This window comes from Sinocyclocheilus rhinocerous, unplaced genomic scaffold (genome assembly GCF_001515625.1).
Source record: "Sinocyclocheilus rhinocerous isolate Xijiao unplaced genomic scaffold, SAMN03320098_v1.1 scaffold3808, whole genome shotgun sequence".
NCBI lineage: Eukaryota > Metazoa > Chordata > Actinopteri > Cypriniformes > Cyprinidae > Sinocyclocheilus > Sinocyclocheilus rhinocerous.
In genome coordinates, this window is record NW_015661389.1 from 21,557 (window position 1) to 31,882 (window position 10,326).

A 10,326-nucleotide genomic window follows, 5' to 3' on the forward strand; every position below is an offset into this window, starting at 1 on the left:
AAAGTTACTATATGTTTTTTTTATGTGTTAAGAACAAAACCTGTAATAGGCTACTATGTGGTAAAAGTTTTTTAAGCCACAGTTATTCATATGGACCCCTTTTTGTATTATAAATCGTATTATAATAAATTGTATTATAATGTTTGTCACACGGTTTCGTATTTTTCAATAATTATTTTTTATGAGTTTGGTAATTCTGTCTTTATAATCAAAAACAAAGGCTTATTTCCCGTATATTTACATTTCTGTATATTAAATGTATCTAACAGAAGTAGCAGATTAATTAAATAATAAACACACCCAGCATCATTCTGTAGTTAATATGCAAAGTAGGGAGATCCCATGCACTCCTCCATATGGGTGGGGGAATGAAGTGGCATATTTGCGCTGAATTAAACATTTATGCGGGTGAAATTCAGCAAACATAAACTGATGAAAAAGAAATGTTTAAAGGGGTCATATGATGCTGCTAAAAAGAACATTATTTTGTGTATTTGGTGTAATGAAATGTGTTTATGCGGTTTAAAGTTAAAAAAACACATTATTTTCCACATACTGTACATTATTGTTTCTCCTCTATGCCCCGCCTTTTTGAAACGCGTCGATTTTTACAAAACTCATCGGTCTGAAAAAGCGAGGTATGCTGTGATTGGCCAGCTATCCAATGCGTTGTGATTGGCCGAATACCGATCGCATCATATGACCCCTTTAAGATAGCCTATGTAATGACAGCGTCTTGATCGATGTGAGTTGTTGCGCGGTGCTCCGTCCTCTGCGGCGTGGGTCTGTACGTGAGGGGATGAGGGGACACGTGCAGTACAGTATATGCTTCTTTATTTATGTTAAATTTGTTCCATCACAATATGTGTTCATTCATACACACACACACACACACACACAGCATTACCTTTTTTTTGTTACAACAGATGTTCTTTGAATGTTATAGTAAATTAAATGCTAATTAATTACTTCATATTTAATAACAAATAAACATGGTAATTGTCTTTTGCACATTTAATTTTTAAAGTCATCATCGTCATCGTCATTATCATAAATGGGATAATTGGGAGTTACAGAATTATATAAAATAAAAAAGTGTATCAATTAAACCATTAATTTGATATATATGTTACTAAATCAGATGCAATTTATTTTATTTATGTTGTTATTATTTCTAAAAATGTCATTCAATTTTTAATTTATTTTAATTTCTAATTTTATTTTTAATTTATTTTATAAATGATTTTAATTTCAAAGCATTAACAAAAATCTTAATAACGGCAATTTTTGTCAGTGGATTTTTTTATTGTTATTATTTTATTTTGTCTCATGTAAATGCAGCAAATGTTATGATGTTTTTCATTCAAAGTTTGATAATTGGTGCAAGGGTTGCTAAAATGGGTGTCCTTTGAACAAATAAATATATAGATTTGTCAAGACTCAACCGGTGATTAGCTTAAGAAAGACTGAAATATGATTTTAGGTCATTTATACAGACATCAATAGCTTCTACAAAGAAAAGAGTCTCTTTTCTCTGTAATTTATTGTGAAAAGCCAAATAGCACCATTATTTAAAGGGGTCATATGATGCTGCTAAAAAAGAACAGTATTTTGTGTAATGAAATACATGAAAGGTGTAATGAAATGTGTTTATGCGGTTTAAGGTTAAAAAAACACATTATTTTCCACATACTGTACATTATTGTTTCTCCTCTATGCCCCGCCTTTCTGAAACACGTCGATTTTTACAAAGCTCATGAGGAACGGTGGGAGGGTTAGAGTGAGCAGAGGAGGTGGGCTTGAGAACGGTGCGGCCGGCGATTTCGACGAAGGAGCGTCCGGAAGGTGTGGGTGCGTGTTAGAACGAGCCGTTTTAGGTAGGTGTGGCTGACTCTTAACTTTTATAAAGAATATCTCTTTGGATTTGAGACTTTAGTCTTTGCAACTTTACAGATCTTCTTTATGCACCAAGAGCTTGTAACACTCCAAAGAGAAACAAAAACTTGAAATCGCATCATATGACCCCTTTAAGTAAAATCACTGTGTCTTATATGAGACAAAATTCCATTGATTTCTCCAAAGCACAAAGCTGGAGAATGGACAGAAAGAATATAATGTCTTTCAATAAACAACTATGTAATTGAATTCAAACACCACGGGGCCGAGCTCAAGAGTTTACAGCTTTAATTGCTGCCCACTCAATGCCAGTGATAGTTTCAGGCTAAAAGGCCTCTTTGAGACGTGACAACAACAAGACGGCTGAAGATCAAATCACAAGCGCGCCGCTCTCACATCATTAAATTCTGCCTCTCCTCCTCACGTTTAGAAATTACACCGAAACACTTCAGGCATTTCAGCACTTTGATTACATTCCTCTGTGACTCACCAGCTAGTTAACCGAACACCATCAACGGCCATTGTCTGTATTTTAGGTCATTTTGACTCCAGCTTGCTCTTGACCCTCCATAGCCTTCGTTCTTTCTTACTCTAGGCAGATTTTTTTTTCTGCTCAAGTTTCAGGGTCACAGTATTTTATGACTCACATGCCTCTCTTTCTCTTCTTTCTCCGTCATTCTCTTACTTGTACACACCACACAATGCATCATGTCGCCTCACGTTGCCACGGCAACATGAAGGCTGGCATAGTTTTATTTTTTTTCACAAATATAAATGAAAAAGCACGCAAGCAGCTTCACAACAACATGCTTGTGTTCATCTTTGGAAAGGTAAAAAGCAGATCTGATATATTAATTGCCCACATATATATATATATATATATATACATACATACACATACACCATTATTGTTTTCTTCAAAAAATACATTAAATAATGAGATCTCTAAGAGGTTCTTTTAAAAAATAAATTTTTTCTTTTAAACTCTTTTCTTTTAAAATATACTTAACTTTTACAGTATATATATATTATAAAGTCACCATGAATAAATTATGATTTTTTTTTTTTTTAGCTGTACAGCTTGATCAGCTGTAAACATTTGTATCATGTATTGAATCACATTTTCTATTTAACAAAATGGTGGGAAAAGCAAGTTATTATTCATTGGTTACTTTTACAACCCACTCAGCTGGAGCTGGACAGACTCGTGAACGTATATACATGTAATTTGGGTATTGAAATGGATTAATATAGCAGCTGAGCCTCATGTAGGGAAGGGTGAGAGCACTGAAGGTATAAAATGGAAAGCTCTTATGAGGCATGAGAAGAACCAAAGAGCAGAGACCTTCAAATGAACACTGATAAAGAGGCAGCTCTTCTTCAAGCTCTGACTAGATTCAAAAGAGAGAATAAAACAAAAGATAATCTTTTACCCAGAATCCCACTCTCAGAAACCACGCACATTTGTCAATACATTAAGATCATTATAAACACGTGCTCATGTAGTGCTTTCACATACAAGAAGTAATTTCTCCTTCAATAAAGAAAGCTTTTTCAAGATTCTCATTAGACACCTGCTACAACAATTAGCCCAAATCACATCAATTAGCCAATTACGGGGTTGCATGTCCCTATAAATAAATAAATAAATAAAAAAATTTTTGTGCAGTTCCAAGAAATGCATTATTATTATTTATTACTATTATTTTAGATGAACAGTTTGCATTAAATAAAATTATTATACAGTGTATTAGTTTTTTTTTTATTATTTTGTTTATATATATATATATGATGTTTTATTAACAAGGTTCGGGAGGAGCGCGTCAGATACTTAGCCTAATTAACAAAGGTGGAGCGCACTCAAGTTAATCAACACCATGATATAAATACAGCTGACTTACCTCTATCCATTGACGGTTATCAGCATCCCTCCTCCGCCCCATCTCCTCACTTCGAGTTCATACTACACCTATACGGGAGGGGTACTCTAGGTTCGGGCCATTCCCGAGCTCGGAGCCCTTCCCCGGACAGCACGCCAAATATGCATTACCATACTTCAGCTAATTATATGTAAGCGTGAACTCGTGAAATAATATATATATATATATATATGTGTGTGTGTGTGTGTGTGTGTGTTTTGCATTAGGATTGTCTATTTGCACCCCTTGTTTTTGTTGTTTTACTATTATACAGACCTCCTACTTGTAAACAGCACTAGAAATAGATAAAAAAAAGGAGGGAGAACGTGTACTAAAATCAAAAATGCTTGTAAAACTAGTTAGGAATGTAACAAACTCTTTATGGTTTCAAACGGACTCTGAGTATTAATAAAGCAATAACACAACTAACAGGCTAGGCTTCACGATAACTCAATTAATATAACGCCAGATTAAATTCCAGGCTAATTTACATATTCATATGATTATTTGACTGTGGGCGGTGCTGCTCGTATTGTCTTGGGTATTGTCTGTTGCCCTGTGATTAACGGTGACCGGTGCCTGGCGCCTCCTTCTGTCTGAACACAGAACTGCACTTTGTGAGTCTGTCAGAGAGATGTGATGTGATGTGTAACTCTTGTACAAATAAAAATCTACTGAAAAGCACTGCTGACCATTTCACCCAGCAAAAGTTTTTTTTTTTTATACATGACATCAATCTTTTTCTTTTTCACTTCGCAAGAGAGTCGAGAGCTTCACTTTCTAGTTGAAAAAATTAATTTTGGATGTGCAACTTTTTTTGCAGACGCAAAAAGTGTCATTTTACACCGTAAAAACACGTGATACGCCTACTTAGACGCTCTAGTTCTGAATTAAAAGACACATCTGCACAGGATCCTTCAATCAATAACATACAAAAAAGTGTTGTTAATGCCTGAAAGATATCAGTGAAAAAAAAGAAAAGAAAAAATATTTAGAGAGATCATACCTGTCTCTGTGACTGCTTTAGGCTTTGTAAACAACAACAACAACAACAACAACAAAAATAGTCCAAGAAATGACCCGCACCTATATTAGCCAGTCAGAAATGCGGTGTGACTGTCAATCATTGTGTGTCAAGACATTAGAGGGCGGGATTTCAAAATTTGAAATGTCTGGATATAACAGCCTTTAAAGGTGCAGTAAGTGAATTCTGAGAAACACTGTTAAAAGTGGATCGGACCGAGTATCAGAACACACTTATCCAATGAAAAGTAAGGGGCATGTCCACTAATAATGGGGAGCTGCCTGTTGCATTGCATGTTTGTGAATTTTGGGCGGGGCTATACATATAGGAGTGTGATCTTTTTGGGTAGGGGCATGTTTGTTTTGGTCTTTTTAAATATCAAGTATTTGTCAGAAATAGCTTACTGCATCTTTAAAAGATATAAATGATAAGTGCATCCTATACCAATGAAGATTTGTGATATGAACAACAAATGCAATCTATTATTTGTTCCAGAGCAAATAGTTTGGGCTGAGGGCAACATCTCATCATGTTATATTTTATGTAACTTGAATGCTGTATATCAGAGCACTGCCTTTGTTCTTTCGACTGAATTGCCTAGCAACTTTTATGATGGTTGTTGTTGTAGTTTATTAAATATTTTTATTAAAAAAAAAAAAAAAAATTGTTTTTATAGTATTAGGAATGTAACAAACTCTTTATGGTTTCAAACGGACTCTGAGTATTAATAAAGCAATAACACAACTAACAGGCTAGGCTTCACGATAACTCAATTAATATAACGCCAGATTAAATTCCAGGCTAATTTACATATTCATATGATTATTTGACTGTGGGCGGTGCTGCTCGTATTGTCTTGGGTATTGTCTGTTGCCCTGTGATTAACGGTGACCGGTGCCTGGCGCCTCCTTCTGTCTGAACACAGAACTGCACTTTGTGAGTCTGTCAGAGAGATGTGATGTGATGTGTAACTCTTGTACAAATAAAAATCTACTGAAAAGCACTGCTGACCATTTCACCCAGCAAAAGTTTTTTTTTTTTATACATGACATCAATCTTTTTCTTTTTCACTTCGCAAGAGAGTCGAGAGCTTCACTTTCTAGTTGAAAAAATTAATTTTGGATGTGCAACTTTTTTTGCAGACGCAAAAAGTGTCATTTTACACCGTAAAAACACGTGATACGCCTACTTAGACGCTCTAGTTCTGAATTAAAAGACACATCTGCACAGGATCCTTCAATCAATAACATACAAAAAAGTGTTGTTAATGCCTGAAAGATATCAGTGAAAAAAAAGAAAAGAAAAAATATTTAGAGAGATCATACCTGTCTCTGTGACTGCTTTAGGCTTTGTAAACAACAACAACAACAAAAATAGTCCAAGAAATGACCCGCACCTGTATTAGCCAGTCAGAAATGCGGTGTGACTGTCAATCATTGTGTGTCAAGACATTAGAGGGCGGGATTTCAAAATTTGAAATGTCTGGATATAACAGCCTTTAAAGGTGCAGTAAGTGAATTCTGAGAAACACTGTTAAAAGTGGATCGGACCGAGTATCAGAACACACTTATCCAATGAAAAGTAAGGGGCATGTCCACTAATAATGGGGAGCTGCCTGTTGCATTGCATGTTTGTGAATTTTGGGCGGGGCTATACATATAGGAGTGTGATCTTTTTGGGTAGGGGCATGTTTGTTTTGGTCTTTTTAAATATCAAGTATTTGTCAGAAATAGCTTACTGCATCTTTAAAAGATATAAATGATAAGTGCATCCTATACCAATGAAGATTTGTGATATGAACAACAAATGCAATCTATTATTTGTTCCAGAGCAAATAGTTTGGGCTGAGGGCAACATCTCATCATGTTATATTTTATGTAACTTGAATGCTGTATATCAGAGCACTGCCTTTGTTCTTTCGACTGAATTGCCTAGCAACTTTTATGATGGTTGTTGTTGTAGTTTATTAAATATTTTTATTAAAAAAAATAAAAAAAATTGTTTTTATAGTATTAAATACTAATTTAATACTATAACATTTACCTATATACATTTATCTGCTAAATGACTAAATGTAAATAGTATTTAGTATTGGAAAATGGTGTGTGTTCGTGATGGTGTTTAGTTACATTATTCTGCCATTAGAGGGCAACAAGAGATTGTTTTTATGAGTCAACAGTAAAGACTTTTATATTGAAAGAGACAGGGTTGTAAACAAGGAAGTTATTTTTATTTTCAGCGACACCTTGTAAGACGCAGCCAATAAATGCACTGAAATCACCCTTAACAGATGAAAGGATAGTACGACAAAGATATCGCTTTCCTCAGCGGACATTCAAACTAATGTTTTATTGCGAATATGAGATTGAGCTGAAGAATGAATGTTGTATCAGATGCAGGTGATCACACTCGCTCAGTCAATCTCTCTCTCATAATACTTTAATACATTGAGCTTTTTATACAGTAATACAATAAGCTTTCAATGAAACAACTCAACATTCCTTTGTTACTAGTTCTAAAGTGTCGTTTTTCTAATTAGTAATGGAGGCTTGGGCTCAGCTGTTAAATGAAGTTCCTTAACGTAAGTTAGGGAGGAGTGAGCCCATCTAATCTTTCAATCAACAGCCAGAGTATATAAGCAGCTGCTTACCTCTCTCCAGTCTCAGCTGTTCCAGCATCCCTCCACCTCCCCAATCTCCACCTTCATCTTAGGTACCTTGCCCTTCCTTATCATCCTATATCAAGTCCCTGGGGGTATATCAGAGCTCGAGTTGAAGCTGCTTCATCGAGCCCCTCATCAGTAGACAGCAAGCCAAATAAGTTTACACACAATTTCCTTAAGATTATATGGGCAAACGAACTTGTTAAACTGTCAACTTTAGATTTAAATCTATGGCAGAAGGAAGTAGTTCTGCATAAAAGAGGGTTTTCAAAGACACTCCGTTGTTGTTTCTTATGTATTTACACATTCGTGCCATCAAACTGTTGTATAAATGCAAACGTGTTTCTGTGTATGAATAGCTCTTATTTTCACATGAGGATTTAGTACAGTAGAAAGTGACCTTGGTCTCCAAAGATACGGCAGAAAAAAATCCAGTGTGTTAGTGACTAATACAGATTGACTTCAGAGTCATCTAATCAGAACTTTAAACAGAGACTCAAAGCTGATCTCACTAAATATCATTCAGTGCTGGAGAAAATACTTTAAAACTAGCTAATTTGCTGCTTATTCGATGCAGTTAAAGGACTTTTGTAAAACATGTCAAATTGAAGTTTACTTAATTTGTTTTGAGACTACATGAATCATATTTGTTGTATTAACTGAAACTGCATGGGTGGATGATTAGGACTGAATTGAGAGTAGGACCATTCACACCAAAGACGTTAACTATAATAACTAAAATATATATAATATATAACTATATTCTTGGCGTGAACAGCCATTCAATCATTTTTATTGATGATCGAGATCTATTGTCAGTGCCGTGACTAGCTAAAATGTATATTCAAATTAAGATAAATTAATTTTGTGTAAATATTTGCCTTTATAAAAGTCAAATGTTGTTTTATTAGTGTATCTACTTTTAATTTAAAGAAGTTAAACTACTGTCAAAAAGCTATACCTACACAACAAGCAAATACATTTATCTTTAAAGCGAACTTATGTAACTTAATATTTTGCTATATACTGTATAAGAAAAGGTAAAACTGGGATGAATCTGTGAATATTTTTTTCCCCTGCATTTTTTTATGTGAGCCCAATAAGCACATTTCATGAACACTATTTTTCATTTCACAAACTGTTCTTGATAAAGGATGCATTAATTATTTCCAGGAATTGGTGCTTAGGAAATCTTATGATTTTGGACCATCAAAAAATCTCTGTCTCAGGTACACAGGTCTAAACCATGTTACTCGCATTAATGTTTTGCAAGTCATGCGGTCATATATGATGCAAGTACTTCACATTTCTGTTGTATTTGTGTAAATGAACATGGCTGTACAGAAATAAAGCATATTAAGCACATTATAACATTATGAAAAAGGACTAAAATAGCTCCATTCATCTGCTAATTCAAAAGCAGAGTGTGATCAGGTCTTTGCAGCGTTTCATATGTTTCATGTCCTTTTCTGAGATGTATTTTTATCCAAATGAATCACTGCAAACATTGTCATAATGTCTCTCTGGGCTCTTGAAAAACACTGAATTTGCCTAATGCAGTACGTCACGCGGTGCCGTCGATCTATTTACCAAGCTGTGAAATAAATAAGCTTGCGTCTTCTCGTTTCACCTGTTAATGCTGCTCCAGGCCTGTCAGGTCTTGAGGATGAGTCGGGGGTTATGGGATGTAATGAGAAGTTAAAAGTTGCAACTCCCACAGTAATTATTTATGGCAACAACACAATTATCTCTGCTGCTATGGTTACGATCACACCATGCAGGAGAAAGTTCAGGTGCAATTCATTCTAAATGAGATAAATGTTTCTCCCTCGTTGTCTTTACGTCATGGATTTGCCGCTTTCAAAACTCATTACAGACTCACTAGCTAATCATGTGAGAAGGACAGTAGCAACAGGTTGCATGTAGAGAGTAGGTTTGTTTAGTGTAGAAGTATGGTTTAAAATGTCAATGCTGTAACCTGAATTGTTTTGTGACAAATAAATTATATCATCTAATAGTTCTATATTTAAGAAATTATTGTTTAAATACTTTAAGAAGATAGTTTGTAGTACTTAAACGAATTGACTTCAAATGAATCAGTGAGTCTGATTCTTTTGAATTCAGGTGAATCTGATCGAACTGAATTCAAAAGAATAGTTATTTACTTAAATACATGTCATTTAAATGGTTTAAGAAGATACAGACTGTAGTAAATCAAATAAATGACTTTGAATCAGTGAATCTGATTATTTTTAATCAGATTAATTTGAATCTGATTCAGTTGGATTCAAAGGAGAATGATTGATCTGAATTCAGTGGAATCAGATGTTTTTGTATCAGATTAAGAAGAGGCAATCAGTTTGTTTGGATGGTTCATTGAATTCAAAGGAATCTGATTCAATTGAATTCAAATGAATCAGATTCCTTTGAATTCAATGAACCATCCGAACAAACTAATTGACTAATATGGTTTAAAGATTCATTTAAAGCCCTTTTTTGAGACAGTTTATGTTTTTAATTGTGTTGAAAAATGCTTGTCTTAATGGAGACCCTCATTTTTTGTAATATGATCTAACATATTTTAAAAGATTTTGCCCTCTTAATAGCTTCAATATACTTTTGATAGGCTGATTCATTTGACGCTCTTTGAGGCATCTTATGTTTTTAAATTTGTAGCAAAATATGTTCATTCTAATGGAGATCCTCTGATGATGTATACAGTATTTTAAAAGTTATTGCCCACTTGAGAAGCTTCAGTGTACTTAGTTGCCTTGCTTAAGTATACAAAAGTACAGCTAAATGACTTTTTTCAAAAGTGTCACTTG